Consider the following 18,016-nt stretch of genomic DNA (forward strand, 5'->3'; position numbering starts at 1 on the left):
GTAGTACACGGTTATTGGAGAAACTGAGTTATAACTCTGCAGCACAGAGTACCTTAAAGTGACTTTAGAATATGCTATATTTATGTCGTGCACCTATTCCATATGGTCTCAAAATGATTATAAAATTGGCAAAAATGCAAAATTTTCTCCGAGAGGTGGGGGCTTTCGGCGCCCCCCCGAACCCCCCAGCTGTACGGGTTCGCTGCGCTCGCCAAAGTCATGGCCTTCACAGTTAAAAGGATAAAAAAAAAAAAAAAAAGCCGGCCCTCCCCCTTTTAAAGATTCTGGGTAAGCCACTGGAGATGACCAGGTTAAGGATAATGACAATGAGGATGAGGATGATGAGAATGAGAATTAAGAGGATGAAAATAAGGATGATCAACATGGTGAGGACAAGGATGAGGTGGACGAGGATAATGGGGATGATGAGGATGAAGACGAGGATGAGGATGAGAATGATGAAGATAAAGATGAGGATGAGGATAAGGATCATGATGAGGACTTTGAGAATGAGGATGAGGATGATAAGGATGTTGAAGATGAGGATGTGGATGAGGATGTTGAAAATGATGATGAGGATGAGAATGAGGATGATGAAGATTATGAGGATGAGGATGATAAAGATAAGGATTATGATGATGTGGATGAGGATGTGGGTGAGGATATGGATGAGAGAGTGAGCAAGAGGAGGATCAGGATGATGAGAATGAGGAACAGCATGATGAGGACGAGGATTATGATAAGGATAAGAATAAGGATGATTAGGATGAGGATGAGGATGATAAGAATGAGGATGAGGATGATAAGGATGAGGATGAGAGTAATGAGGAAACATATGAAGATGACGAGGATGATCAGGAAGAGGATAAGGATGGTGAGGATGATGTTGATGAAGATGATGAGGGTGAGGATAAGGAAGATGAGGATGAGGATCATGAGGATGAGGATGGGTGTAAGGAGCATGAGGATGATAATGAGTATGAGGATGAGGGTGATGAGGATGAAACTAATGAGGATAAGGATAATGAGGATAAGGATCATAATAAGGATGAGGATGAGGATGTCCATTATGAGGATCATGATAAGGATGTGGATGAGGATGAGGATGATGAAGATACGGATATGAATGAGGATAATGAGGATGATTAGGATAAGGATGAAGATGAGGATTATGAAGATGAGAATAATAGGGTGGAGGATGTTGAGACTGAGGATGAGGATGATGAGGATCAGTATCAGGATGAGAAAGATGAGGCTGAGGATGAAGAGGATGACGATGAGGATGGTAGGCATGATAAGGATGAGGATAAGAATAAGGATTGTCAAGATGAACATGAGGATGAGGATGATGAGGATGAGGATGAGGGTGATAAGGATAAGGAACAGGAAGTGGATGTTCAGGATGAGGATGATGAGGACAAGGATATGAAGGTGAAGATGATCAAGATGAAGATGTGGATAAGGATGATGAGGATGAGGAAGAGGAAGATGGGGATGATGTTAATACGGAACAGCATGATGAGGATGAGGATGAGGATTAGGATGATGATGCAGAGGATAAGGATAATTAGGATGAGGATGATTAGGATAATGACGAGGAGGAGGAGAATTATTCCTTATCATTATGATCATAAGGATGAGAATGATGAGGTTGATGATAAGAATGAGGACGATGAGGGTGATGATGAGGATGAGTAGGATGACTATGAGGAGTATGAGGAAGAAGTTGATGAGGATGAGGATGATGGGGATGAGGATGGGAATGAGGATGAAGATGATGCTGAGGATGAGGATGCTAATGAACAATGATGATGAGTATGAGGATCAGGATGATGAGGATGGACGATGAGGATGGTGATAAGGGTGCGGATGTTGAGTATGAGGATAATGATGAGGATGAGGATGATGAAGATGAGGATGTGGATGATGATGATGAGGATCAGAATGAGGATGATGAGGATGAGGATGGCGAGGATGAGGATGGCGAGGATGAGGATGATGAGGATAATAATAAAGATGATGTGGATGAGACTGATGAGGATGAGGATGATGAGGGTGATAAGTATGAGCATGACGATGATGAAGATGACACCGATGATGACGATGATGATGATGGTGATGATGATGATGAAAATGATGATAATGATGATGATGGCGATGAGGATGGGGAAGATGACGAGAATGAAGAATATGAGGTTGAAGATGATGATGATGATGATGATGATGATGATGATGAAGAGGTGAAGGAGGAGGAAGAGGAGGAGGAGGAGGAGAAGGAGAAGGAAGAGGATGATGAGGATGAATATGAGGACTATGAGAGTAAAGATGAGGATGATATGGAAGAGGACGATGACGATGAGGATGATATGGATGATGATAACAGGAAGAGGAAGAGGAGGAGGAGGAGGAGGAGGAGAAGGAAGAGGATGATGAGGATGAATATGAGGATTATGAGAGTAAAGATGAGGATGATGTGGAAGAGGACGATGAAAATGAGGATGCAATGGATGATGATGAGGATGATGAAGATGAGGATGAGGATGATGGGGATAAGGATGAGGATAAGGAAGACGAGAATTAAGTTAGCAGGGATGAGGATGATCAGAATGACGATGATGAGGATAAGGATTATGCGGAAGGGGATGATGCAAATGAGAAGGAGGATTACGATGATAAGGATGATTAGGATTAGGATGAGGATGATGTTGAGGAGGATGAGGATGAGGATCGGAATGATGAGGATGTGGATGAGGATGAGGATGATGATGATGAGCATGATGATGATGATGATGATGATGATGATGAGGAGGAGGAGGAGGAGGAGGAGAATGAGGAAGAAGATAACGAGGAGGATGAAAATGACAATGAGGAGGATAAGAAAGATGAGGATGAAGATTAGTATGAAGAGGATGAGGATGAGGAGATTGACGATGATTAAGATGGGGATGATGAGGATGAGGAGAACCAGGATGAGGAGGATAAAAATGAGGATAAGGATGATGAGGACTAGGAGGATGAGGATGATGAGGAAGAGCATAACGAGGATAAGGATGATGATGATGATGACAAGGAGGAGGAGAAGGAGGATAGCAATGATAAAAATGAGGATAATGATTATGAGGATGATAATAGTGAGAATTAGGATGATGAAGATGAGGATGATGGTGATCAAGAATGATAAAGTTTATGAGGATAATGAGAATGAGAATTGATGAGGATGAAGATGAGGACGGTGAGGATGAGTATGACTAGGATGAGAATGAGGAACATTAGGATGATCATGAGGATGATGAGGATAAGGATGATGGGTGTGAGGATGAGGATGATTTGTATGAGGTTGATGAGGATAAGGATGATTTGTATGAGGTTGAGGATGATGAGGATGAGGAAGATGATCATAAGGTTGATGATAATGAGGATCGGGAAGACGATGATGAGGATGAGGTTGAGGATGAAGATGATTAGAATAAAAGATGAGGACGAGCATGAGGTTGATGAGGATTAGGATGTGGATTACAACGTTGAGAAAGAGGATGAGGATGATGAGGATAAGGATGAAGAGGATGAGGATGATGAAAAAGAGAATGATGAGGATTATGATGAGGATGAGGATCATGATGAGGATGATGAGGATGAGGGTGATGAAGATGAGGATGTGAATGAGGATGATGAGGATGAGGATCATGAGGATTAGGATGAGGATAATGATGACGATGATGATGATGATGATGATGAAGAGGAGGAGGAGGAGGAGGATAATGAGGATGAGGAGGAGGAAGGTGAGGACGATGATGATGATGATGAAAGTGAGGATGATGAGGATGAGAATAATGTGGATGACTATGAATAGGATGAGTATGATGAAGAAGAGGATGATGAGGAAGAGGATGAGGATTATGAGGATGAGGATGATGAGAATAAATTTTATGAGGATGAGGATCAGGTTGGGAATGATGGAAATGAGGATGAGCATGATGTGGATGAGAATGATTAGGGTGAGATTGAGGATAATGCGGATAAGGGTCAGGATGAAGATGAGGTTGAGGATATCGGGGATGAGGATGACGAGAATGATAAGGATGATGTTGAGATTGAGGATTTATGATGATGAAAATGATGAGGAACAGGATGAGGATGATGAGGATGAGGACGATGAGAATGACAATGAGGATGGTGAAGATGAAAATGTGGATAAGGATGAGGATAATGAAAATGGGGAAGATGATGATGATACTGATGAGAGTGAGAATGATAAGGATGAGGATAAAGAGGATGAGGGTGCGGATGATAAGGATTACGATGAGGATAAGGATGAGGAATATATGGAAATGGATAATCATGTTGAGGATGATGAAAATGAGGATGAGGAGGACTAGGATGAGAAAAATGGGAATGAGAACAAGGATGATGATGAACATGATCAAGATGAGGATGAGAAAGACGAGGATCAGGATGAGGATAAGGATGGTACGGATGATGAGGATGAGGATGACAATGATTAGATTGAGGAAGGGGATGATGGGGATTAGGATGAGGATGTGTTGGGTAAGGATCACTATGATGTTGAGAATGACGATGATGAGGATGGGGATAATGCGGGTGAGGATAATGAGGATGAGGATTATGAGAATGAGGATGAGGATAATGAGAATGAGGATGAGGATTATGAAGATGAGGATGATCATGTTGAGAGAGATGTGAATGAGATGATGATAATGAGAATGATTAGGATAAGAATGAGGATAATGAAGATGAGGATCAGTATGAGGAGGATAAGTTTGACGATAAGGAGGATGAGGATGATAGATAAGGATAATGATGATGAGTTGGAGTATGACGATGAACATGATGATGATGATGATGAGGAGGAGGAGGGAGGTGGATGGTGAGGATGATGAGAATGAGAATGAGGATGATGAGGATGAAGATGATCAGAATGGGGATGAAGATGATAAGGATGAGGATGTGGAGGATGAGGATGAGAATGAGGATGATGAAGATGAGAATGTGGATGAGCATAATGAGGATGAGGATGACTTAAATAATGAGGATGATAATGATGGAGGTGTCAGTGAGAATGATGAGGATGAGGAGGATGTTGAAGATGAGCACGATGAGGCTCAGTATGAGGATAATGAAGACGAGGATGATGAGGATGACGAGGATAATGATGAGGATGATGAGGGTGAGGGAGAAGAGGATGAGGATGAGAAACAGTGTTGAGGATGAGAATGAAAATTAATGATGATTAGAATGAGGATCAGGATGAGTAGGATGAGAATGAGGATGATGAGGATAAGGATGAGGATGATAAGGATGAGGAAGAGGATGTTGAGCATGAGGAACGGCATGTTGAGGATAAGGATTAGGATTAGGATGATTAGAATGAGGATAATGATGAGTTGGATGAGAATGAGGGTGCTGAAGATGAGGATGAGGATGGTAAGGATGAGGATGACGAGGGTGATAATGATGAGGATGATAAGAATGAGGAAGAGAATGGGGATGATGATAACACTGATCGACAAAATTTAAAAAGTGTTATGGTTTTGTATATTTTTAGGTGACTCTAAGCAAAGTGAACTTGCTAATTTCGAATATGATATCCAATATTCGCCAGCACGTCCAGTTTTCGAGAACCATTTTACTATAGGAAAATCTGCTCGTGTGTTGGAAAATCCGATACGACTCCAATCATATAGACAGACATATCTTGTAAAGTTGCATCCAGCTACAGTAGTAACTGTGGCGGTTATATCAGTTTCAATTAAGTACCTGAATCACAAGAGTTCAAAGTGAATCAACCACAGTCAAAAGTCGTTTAAAATTTTCCCACCATCAGGCAGATGATTTTTCTTTTTCTTGACACCAGTGTATGCAATGGTAATCTTATATTTGCTATTATTTCATTTCAACTTTTCTTTACTGTTACAGTGCCTTGGTCTGTGTTGCCAAGCAATGAAGCACCGCAACTGTATTGATGCCTCAAACTCTTTCTGTTACATATGTGGGTTCTTTACACCTGAAAGCTTGAAGTAACCAATCACAAAGAATGTTAAAAAGACCTACAAACACTACTTCAAATGTCCTGATGGAAATCAAGACAAGAAGTGGGCACCCCATATTGCATGCAGGTTTGGTGTAAACCACATGAAACGGCCATCAGGTATGCCTTTTGCTGTACCAATGGTTTGGCACGAAATAAATGATCGCTGTCCTGACTGCTACTTTTGTCTCACCAACACCAAAGGGAATTCAGTGAAAACTCTATCCAAGATCACGTATCCTTATGTACCATCTCTAAGGTAAGCACCCTTTGGCCCTGAGCTTCCAGTTCCAGATCCTCCATTAAGTCCAACTAGTAAATCAGAATCTAGTGAGGAGGAGTGTTGCACGGATGCCGACTTTCAAGGAGATTTAGAGAGCGACGAGCCACGCTTCATCAGTCAGGTAGAGCTGCATGACCTTTTGAGAGACCTTCACTCCATCAAGGAGAAAAATGATTTCTTTGGATCTCGACTCAAGCAATGGAACATGCTGCAAGGTGGAGTTTGTACCACCACCTTCCATCATAGACATGAAAAGCTCTCAGTGTACTTCAAGATGGATGACATGCTTTGTTACTGTTATGATGTATCGTTAATGCAACACCTAACTCTCGTCCTTATCAAAAAGACAAATGGCGGCTGTTCATTGATTCTGGGAAGAATGCACTAGAGGCAGTCCTTCTCCATAATGGAAATAAGCTTCCTTCTGTTCCAATTGTGCATGCCCATGGAATGAATGAAAGTTATGAAACTATGAGTACTCTGTTAACCGCTACTGGCTACAAAACACATCAATGAAACATCTGTGGGGACCTGACAGTGATCTGTTTGCTCCTAGGACTTAAGCAAAGCACATGTGTTTTCTCTGTTCATGGGGCAACAGAGCAGACGCTAAACATTACACTGAAAAAGAAATGCCTAGTGTGAGCAAAAGATATGACAGGAAGGTTCAGCTGTTTTAACGAACCTCTTGTTGACCCTGAGAAGGTATTCTTGCCTCCACTTCATTTGAAACTTTGATGAAGAACTTTGTGAAGGCCACGGATCAAGATGGTGCTGGCATCCACTGCTTGCTAAAGAAGTTCCAAGGCATTGTATCTGAGGCCAAAGTAAAGGCAGGTTTTTTCAATAGTTCCTCAAATTCATCTTATATTCAACGATCAGGATTTTGTACAGAGCTTATCTGAGCTGAAAAAGGCTGCTTCGGAGAGCTTCATGGTTATTACCAAGATTTACCTAGGAAATTTTCGAGCATCGAAATATGAGGAGCTTGTGGACAAGATGTTGAAGAGTTACTATGCACTCGCTGCTCGAAAGTAACTCAAGATAAATTTCTTCCATTCTCATTTGGACTTCTTTCTATTTATTCTTGGAAATGTCAGTGATGAACGTGGCGAAAGGTTTCACCATGAAACTGTTATAATGGAGAGCCAATATCAAGGCCGATTCAATCCAGACATGATGAGGGACTATTGTTGGACTTAACAGCGCGAGAGAAATTGCTCTTACAAACGGAAAATGCAGAAACACTTGTAATATATATATATATATATATATATATATATATATATATATATATATATATATATATATATATAAAGTTTGTGCTTAAGATGTGATATAAATTAAAGACTAAGTATATATATATATATATATATATATATATATATATATATATATATATATATATATATATATATATATATATATATGTACATATATATTTTTTGTAAAAATATATAGACTTATTGACATTTATTTCACGAATTTGCATGTTTCGTGGAATTTCCTACACTTATGTTGTATCACGTCAAGGTTACGTGATATCCAAATTTTAGGATCAGTTTAGAAACTGGAAGTATCAAATTAGAAACGGATAAGAATAAGTCATAACCATTTTGGCTTTTGACCAGTGTAACAATGTGGATGAAGATAATGAGGATGATGAGAATGATGATGATGATGATGAGAATTATGAGAGTGAGGATGATGAGGATGAGAATGATGAGGATGATGATAAGAATGAGAAGCATTACAATAAGGATGATTAGGATGAGGAGTATGAGGATGATGATGAGGATGAAGATGATAATGTTAAGGATGATGAGGATAAGAATAAAGATGAGGACGAGGAAAATGAGGATGAGGATGAAAAGGATGAGGATGAAGATGGTGATGAGGATCATGATGAGAATGAGAATCATGATGTTGAGGATGGGAAAAATGAGAATGAAGATAGTGATGAGGATGAGGATGAGGATGATCAGGATAAGGATGATGAAGATGAGAATGATGACAAGAATGAGGATGAGAACGATGAGGATCAGGATGAGGTGAATGAGGATGCGTATGAAGAGGATAAGATGATGAGGAAGAAGATGAGGATGAGAATGATAAGGATGAGGAGGATGAGAATAATGATAACGATGATGAGGATGAAGATACCCAGGATGAGGCTGAGGCTGAGGATGATGAGGAAGCAGAAGTGGATGGGGAGGATGAGGATGATTAAGATGAGGAACGGGATTATGACAGTGATGATGAGGATGAGGATAAGGATGATTAGGATGAAGATTAAGAGGAGGAGGAGGAGGATGGGTACGATGAGGATGATGATAAGGATGATTAGAATGAAGATTAGGAGAAAGAGGATGAGGATAGGTACGATAAGAATGATAAGGATGAGGATAATAAGGATGATGATGATGAGGATGAGGAGGATGAAGATGAGATTGATGAGGATGACGGTGATTAAGATGAGCATGACGAAGATGTTGATGATGATATAATGATGATAAGTGACGATGAGGATGAGGCTGATGACGATGAGCATTATGAGTGAAGACAAGGATAATGAGGATAAAAATGATGAAGAGGACGATGAGGACGATGACGATGAGGATGATAATGATAACCATGAGGATGAGGATGAGAATGTGGATGAGGAAGATAAGGATGAGGATGAGGTTGGAAAGGATGGGAATGATGAGGATGAGGATAAGGACAAGGAGGATTATGATGATGAGGATAAGGATGATGAGGATGACTATGACGATGAGGATGAGGATAACTATGACTAGGATAAGGAAGATAAGGATGATGAGGATGATGTGGATGACGATGATGTGGATAATGATAATGTGGATGGCAATCAGGATGATGCGGATAAGAATGATAATGATATAGGTGATGATGAGGATGACGATGAGGAGGAAGAGGATAATGAGAAGGATGAGGATGGCAATGATGAGGATGGGGATGATAAGGATGAAGATTAGGATTAAAAGAATGACGATGAGGGGGATGAGGATATAGGTGATGAAGATGAGGAGGATCAGAATGAGAAGGATGAGTATTAGGATAAGGGTGATGAGGATGTGGGTGATGATGATAATGACGATTAGGAGGGTGAGGATAAGGATGATTATGATGATGATGAGAAAGATGAGGATAAGGATAAGAAGAACGATGATGAGGATGATGAATATAAGGATGAGGATGAGGTATGAGAGTTATAAGAATGAGGATGATGACGATGAGGAACAGGATGAGGATGAGGATGAGAATGATGAGAATTAGTATGATTAGGGAGAGGATGAAGATTATGAGGATAAGAATGAGGGTGATGTGGATGATGAGGATGAGGTTGATGAAGATGAAGATGATGATTATAAGGGGGAAGATGATGATGAGGATGAGGATGAGGATGAAGAGGATGATAATAATAAGGGTGATTAGGATGAAGATGATGTTAATTAGGATAAATATGAAGAGGATAAGGAGGACTACGATGATGAATATGAGGATGATGAGGACGAGGATGACGATAATGAGGATAAGGTTGAGGATAGGTATGATGAGGATGAGGATGAGGATGATGAGGATGAAGATAATGAGAACGAGAATGATGAGGATGGCGATTAGTATGATGAAGATGATGAAGATGAAGATGATGAAGAGGAAGGTGATGAAGAGGAAGATGAACATGAAGGTGATGATGATGAAGATGATGATGATGATGATGAAGATGATGATGATGAAGATGATGATGATGAAGCTGATGATGATTTTGATGATGATGATTTTGATGAAGATGAAGATGATGAAGATGATGAAGATGATGATGATTTTGATGAAGATGAAGATCATGAAGATGATGATGATGAAGATGAAGATCATGAAGATGATGATGATGATGATGATGAACATGAAGACGACGATGATGAAGATGATGATGATGATGAAGATGATGAAGAAGATGAAGATGAAGCTGATGATGATGATGATGATGATGAAGATGAAGATGATGAAGATGAAGATGAAGATGATGATGATGATGATGAGGAGGAGGAGGAGGAGGAGGAGGAGGTTGAGGATAAGGATGAGGATGATGAGCTTGAAGATTATGAGGATTAGGATGAGAAGAATCAGGATGATGATTAGGATTATGAGAATTGTGATAATGATGATGTGGATGATGACGACGATGATGGGGATGAGGAAGACAATGATAAAAATGAGGATGAGGACGATGAGGATGAGGAAAATGAGGATAAGGATGAGGATGATGGTGATTATGGGAATGATGAGCATGAAGTTACGAGGACAATGAGGATGGAAAAATGACGAGGATTTGGATGCTGCAGATGAGGATGAGGATGATGTAGATGAGGATGAGTATGATGATGATGATGATGGTGAAGATAAGGATGAGTAGGATGAGGATGATGAGGATGAAGTTGATGAGGATGTGAATGAGGATGATGGGGATGAGGATAATTACGATGAGAATGAGGATTATTAAAATGAGGATAAGGTATATATGAAGCTGAGGATCATGAGGATGCCGATAAGGACGATGATGATGACGGTGATGAGAATGATGATGTAGACGAGGCTGATGAGGATGAGGCTGATGAGGATGTTGCGGGAGATCATTAGGATGAGGATGAACATGAGGGTGATGATGATGAGGATGATATGGCTGAACATGTTTAGGAAGAGAATGAGGATGATGAGGATGCTGGTGATGAGAATGAGGATGAAGACAAATATGACGGTGAGGATGAGGATGAAAATGAGGAGGATGAGGATCAGTATGAGGTTGATGAGGATGAGAATAATGGGGATTATGATGATGGTGATGAGGATGATGGTGATGAGGATGATGAGGATGAGGATGAGGATGGTGAGGATGAAACTGTGAAAGAAGATGATGAGGAGGAGGATGAGGAGGAGGAAGATGAGGATGATAAGGATGAGGATGATGGGGAAGAGGATAATGAGGTTGAGGATGATCAGGATGAGGTTGATGAGGGAAAGGATGAGGAATAGGATGATTAGGATGTGGATAACAATTATGAGGATGAGGATTATCAAGTTAAGGATGATGAGAACGGGGAATAGAATGATGAAGACAAGAATGAGGATGATAAGGATGATGATCAGGATGATGGGGATGAGGTTGAGGATAAGGATGAAGATGAGGATGATGAGGAAGATAAAGGTGAAGATAAGGATGAAGATTTTGAGGATGAACATGATGAGGATGAGGTGGATGAGGATGAGGATCAGGATGAGAGTGCGAAAGATCATTTGGATGATGAGGATGAGGATGAGGATAGTGGTGAAGAGGTTGAGAACAGGATGAGGATGTTGAGGATGAGGATGAGGATAGTGGTGAGGAGGTTGAGAACAGGATGAGGATGTTGAGGATGAGGATGATAAGGATGAGGGTGATGAAAATGAGGACCATAAAGATAAGGATGTGGATGAATATGTTGAGGATGTGAATGATGAGGATGAGGATGATGAGGATGAGGATGAAGATGAAGAGGTTAATGATAAGGATCATGAAGATTAGGATGTTGAGTATGAGAACAAGGATGATGAAGACGATGATGATAATGAGGATGATGAAGATGAAGACGATAAGGATAATGAGGATCAAGATGAAGATGATGAGGATGTTGAGAATGAAGATAAGGATGATGTGGGTAAGGATGATGAGGACGAGGATGATGATGAGGACGAGGAGGAAGAGGAGGAGGAGAATGAGGAAAATGATGATCAGGATGAGGAGAATGAAGAGCATCGTGATGAGAAAGAGGATGAGTATTAGGATGATGAGATTGAGAATAAGGATGAGTAGGATAAAGATGATGAAGATGAGGATGCTGATGAATCTGTTGAGGATGAGGATGATGATTATGAGGATGATTAGGATGATGAGGATGTGGATGAGAATAATGAGGATGAGATTCATGAAGATGAGGATGTTGAGGATGAGAATGAGGATGATGAGGATAATGATGATAAGGATGATGTAGATGAGGATGATGAGGAAAATAATGATAAGGATGAGGAAAAGGAAGATCATGATGAGGAGAATGAGGAACAGCATGATGAGGATGAGTATTAGGGTGTTAAGGATGAGGATAAGGATGATAAGGATGAAGATGAGAATAATGAGGATGACGAGGATGATGAAGACGATAAGAAAGATGTGGATGAGGTTCATGAGGGTGAGGAAGAGGATGTTGTGGATGAGTATCGTGAGGATGAAGATCAAAAGGATGAGCATGACGAGGATGATAAGAATGAGGATCATGGTTATGAGGACGAGAATGAGTATGAGGATGAGAATGATGAGGCTGAGGATGAAGATGATGAGGATGACGATAAGAATGATAAGGATGAGGATGAGGATGATGGGGATGAGGATGAGGATAATGAGATTAGGATAAGGATGGTGAGGATGTGGATGAGGATTGTGATGAGGATGACGATGATGAGTATGAAGATGGGGTTGATGAGATGATGAAGCTGATGATCAGGATGAGCATGAGGATAAGGATAAGGATGAAGAGGATGATGTCATTAGGATAATCAGGATGACATGATGAGGATGAGGATGATGAGGATAAGGATGAGGATGCAAAGGATGAGGATGATGGTGAGGATGAAGAAGTTGAGGATCAGGATGATGAGGATGACAATGAGGATAAGGACGATGATGAAGTGGATGATATGATGAGGATGAAGAGGATGAGATGATGAGGACGAGGATGAGGGTGAGGATGTGGATGAGAATGATGATGAGGATCATGAGGATCAGAATGACGTTGATGAGGTTGAGGACGAGAATGAGATTGACAAAGATGAGTATGAGGATGGTGAAGATGAGGAACAAGATGATGACTATGAGGATAAGGATGAGGAAGCTGAGGATGATGATGATTAGGATGACGATGATGATCAGGCTGAGGGTCTTGAGGATTTCGAGCATGATGAGAATGAGGATGAGGATCATGAGGAGGAGCATGAGGATGTTAAGGATGAGATTGATGACAATGATGATGAAGATGAGTTATAAGGATGAATAAGAGGGTGACAAGGATAAGGATGAAGATTATCAAGGTGAAGATTAAGATGATGAGGATGAAGGATGATGAAGATGAGGGTGATGAGGATGACGATGACAAGGATGATAGGGATGAAGATGATGAGGATAAGGATGAAGATGAAGAAGATGAAGATAAGGTTGGTAAGGATGAGGATGATGAGGATAAGTATGATGAGGAAAATGATGAAGATGAGGAAGAAGAGGATTACGACGATAAGGATGAGGAGGAGGAGGAGGACAATGATGATGAGGAGGAGAATGAGGATGAGATGGGTACGATGAGGATGAGGATGATAAGGATCAAGGTGATAAGGATGAAGATGATGAGGATTACGATTAGGATGATGAGAATGATGATGATGATGACGATGATGATGATAAGGAGGAGGAGAAAGATAATGAGGAGGATAAGGTTGACAATGATGATGATGATGAGGAGGAGGATTAGGATGAAGAAGATGAGGATGGGGAGGATGAGGAGGATGTAGATGGAGATGATGAAGATGAGAAGGATCAGAAGTGAGAAAGACAAGGATGATGATGATGATGATGATGACTAGGAAGATGATGATGATTGGGATGATGAGGATGAACATGATGAGGATAAGGATGAGGAGAAAAAGGATGAAGATGATTAGGAGGAGGTAGATGATGAGGATGGTGAGGATGAGGATTATGATGGAGATGAGGATGATATTGATGAAGATGATGAGGATGAGGATGATGAGGATGATATTGAGGATGATGATGGTCATGAGAATGATGAGGACATTTACAAGGATGTTGAGGATGAGAATGATGAGGAAAAGGATGATGAGGATGATGTGGATGAGGAGCTTGATGAGAATGAGTAAGAGGAAGAGTATGATGAGAATGGTAAGGATGAAGATAATAATGAGATTGAAAATGATGAGGATGAGGACGACGAGGATTAGGATGAGGATGATGAGGATCAAGATGATCATGAGGATGAGGATGATGAGGATGGGGAGAAGGATAATGAGGATGAGTTTGATTAGGATGAGGATGAAGATGATTAGGATGAGGATGAGAATGAAGGTGAGGGTGATGAGGTTGAGGATGATGTGGACGAGGATGTTGAGGATGAGGATAAGGATGATGAGAATGAGGTCGAAGAGGATTAGGATGATGGGGATAAGTATGTGGATGCAAAGGATGGGGATGAGGATGAGAATGATGAGGATAAGGAGGATGAAGATCAGGCTGATGATTATAAGGATAAGGATGACGAATATGAGGATGTGGATGAGAAGAATGAGGAGGTCAATGAAATGGATTAGGATGTGGATGATGACAACAAGGATGATGAGGATAAAGATACTGAGGATAAGGATCATAAGGATGAGGATAATTAGGATGAGGATAAGGATGATGATGATGATTGTGAGGATGAGGATGATCAGGTTGAGTATGATGAGAATGAGGCTGAGGAATGAGGATGAGAATGGTGTGGATGAGATTAAGGATGATGAGGATAAGGATCAGGATGAGGAAGATCATGTTGAGGATAAGGAGGATGCAGATGATAAGGATGAAGTTGATGAGGATGAGGATAATGAGGATGAGGATGATGTGGATGAGAATGAGAATGATAAAGATGAGGACAACGAAGCTAATGAGGATCATTAGGATGAGGATGATGATGATGTGGATGATGATGATGATGATGATGAGAATGAGGATGATGAGGATGAAGAAGAGGAGGATAAGGATGAAAAGGATGAGGAACAGCACTTTGAGGACGAGGATGTATATTATTATGAGGATGAAGATTAGGATGATATGGATGATGATGATGATGAGTATGAGGATTATGAGGATGAGGAAGAGGAAGATGAGGATGAAGAGGATAAAGATGTGGATTAAGATGATGATGAGTATGAGGATTATGAGAATGAGGAAGAGGAAGATGAGGATGAAGAGGATAAAGATGTGGATTAAGATGATAATGATGAGGAGGCTAAGGATGATAAAGAAGAGCTTGAGGATTATCAGAATGGTGAGTTTGATGAGGATGAGGATGATGAGGATGAAGATGTGGGTGAAGAAGATGAGGATGAAGATGATAAGGGTGAGGATAAAAAGGATGAGAATGAGGATGATGAAAATGATGATGAGGATAAGGAGAATGAGAAGGATGAAGAGGATGAGGATGAAGATAAGGATGAGGATGAGGAGGAAAGGGATGAGGATTATGATCAAGAACATGATAAGGAGGAGGAAGAGGACGAGGTACAGTAGGAGGAGGATGGTGATGAGGATGAGTATGTTGAAGATGAGGATGTGGATGAGGACGAGGATGATGAGGATTAGGATGAGGATAATGTGGATGAGAATGAGGATGAGAATAATGAGAATGAGGATGATGAAGATGTGGATGATGAAGATAATGATGCTGAGGATGATGACAAGGTTGAGGATCATTACGATGATTATGTGGTTTATAAGGATGAGGATGATCAGGTTGTGAATGAAGAGAATAAGGATGAGGATGATGAAGGAGAGAATGATGAGGATGAGGATGAGGATGACAATGAGGATGAGAAAGAGGAGGATGAGGATGAAGAGGATGAGGAGCAGCATGATAAGGACGAAGATTTGGATTAGGATGATGATGGGGAGGATAAGGATGAAAAGGATGAGGATGAGGATTATCAGGATGAATATGAGTTTTATGAGGATGAGGATGATCAGGATGAGGATGAGGATGATGAGGAAAAGGATGAGGATGATGTGGGTGAGGAAGAAGAGGATGATGAGAATGATAAAGATGAGGATGATAAAGATGAGGATAATGAGGATGAGAATGATGATGATGATGGAAATGAGGAGGATGAGGATGAAGAGGATGAGGATGAGGAGAAAGATGATGAGAATGAGGATAAGAAAGAAGAGGATGAGGATGATGAAGATCAAGATAAGGATGAGGATGAGGAGGAAAAGGATGAGGATTATGATAAAGATAATAATGATGATGATGAGGAGGAGGAGGATGGTGATGAGGATTTGTTGAAGATGAGGATGTGGATGAGGATGAAGATAAGGAGAATGAGGATGAAGATGATGTGGATGAGGATGAGGATGAGAATAATGAAAATGAGGATAAGGATGTGGATGATGAAGATGAGGATAAGGATGAGGATAAAGATGAGGATGAGACTGTGGCTTATGAGGATGAGGATGATCAGGTAGTCAATGATAAGAATGAGGATGATGAAGATGAGAATGATAGGATGAGAATGAGGATGATGAGGATAAGGATGAGGATCAGGATAAGGAGGATGAAGTACAGGATAAGGATGATGAGGATGAGGATGATGAGGATGACAAGGTTGAGGATAAAGATGAGGATTATGAGGATGAATATGATGAGGATTAGGATGAAGAGGATGAGGGTGAGTAGGATGATGAAGGAGATGAGAATGGGGATGAGGATGATGAGGATGAAGGTGAATATGAGGATAATGTGGATGAGAACGAGGATGATGAGGATTAGGATGAGGATGGTGAGGATGAGGATGATGAAGATGAGGATGAAAATGAGCATGGAGATGAGGATGATGAGGATGAGAATGATGACGATGAGGATGATAAGGATGTGGATGAAGATGATGAAAATGAGGATGAGAATGATGAGGATGACGGACAGCATGATGAGGATTAGGATGATGAGGCTAAGTATGAGGGTGATGAGGATGAGGATAATGAGAATAAGAATAATGATGAAGATGAGAATGAAGAGCATGAGGATGAGGATGAGGAGGATGAGAATCAGGATTAGGAGTATAAGCATGAGGATGATACGGATGAGGATGACGATGATGAGGATGAGGATAAAAATCATGATGATGATGATGAGGAGGAGGAGGATGAGATGAGGATGAGGATGATGAGGGTGAGAATTAGGATTTGGATTATGAGGATCAGGATAATGAGGATGACGATGGCGATGATGATGATGATGATGATGATGATGATGATGACGATGATGATCAGGATGATGAAGATTAGGAGGTGGAGGATGGTGATGATGATGAAGAAGAGTATATGAGGATAATGAGGATGAGGATGAGTATGATGAGGATAAGGATGATGAGGATGATGGAGGTGAAGATGGGGATGATGAAGATGAGGATGAAGATAATGACGGTGATGATGATGAGGATGAAGAGAATGAGGACGATAAGGATGAGGATGAAGATGATGAGGATATTGACGATGAAGATGAGGATGATCATGATGATGATGATGATGATGATGAGAAGGAGGAGGAGAAGGAGGAGGACTAAAAAGAGGAGGAGGAGGAATAGGATGATGAGGATGAGGATAAGGAGGATGAGGATGAGGATGAGGGTAATGATGATGATGATGAGGATAATGAGGACTAGGATGATGATGATGATGATGAAGATGAGGATGATGAGGATGAGAATGAGGAGAAGGAGGAGGAGGAGGAGAAGGAGGAGGAGGATATATATATATATATATAGATATATATATATATATATATATATATATATATATATATATATATATATATATA

This window comes from Coenobita brevimanus, chromosome 86, assembly GCF_032717465.1.
Source record: "Coenobita brevimanus isolate Jiangsu-jjx chromosome 86, ASM3271746v2, whole genome shotgun sequence".
In the NCBI taxonomy this organism is placed as follows: domain Eukaryota; kingdom Metazoa; phylum Arthropoda; class Malacostraca; order Decapoda; family Coenobitidae; genus Coenobita; species Coenobita brevimanus.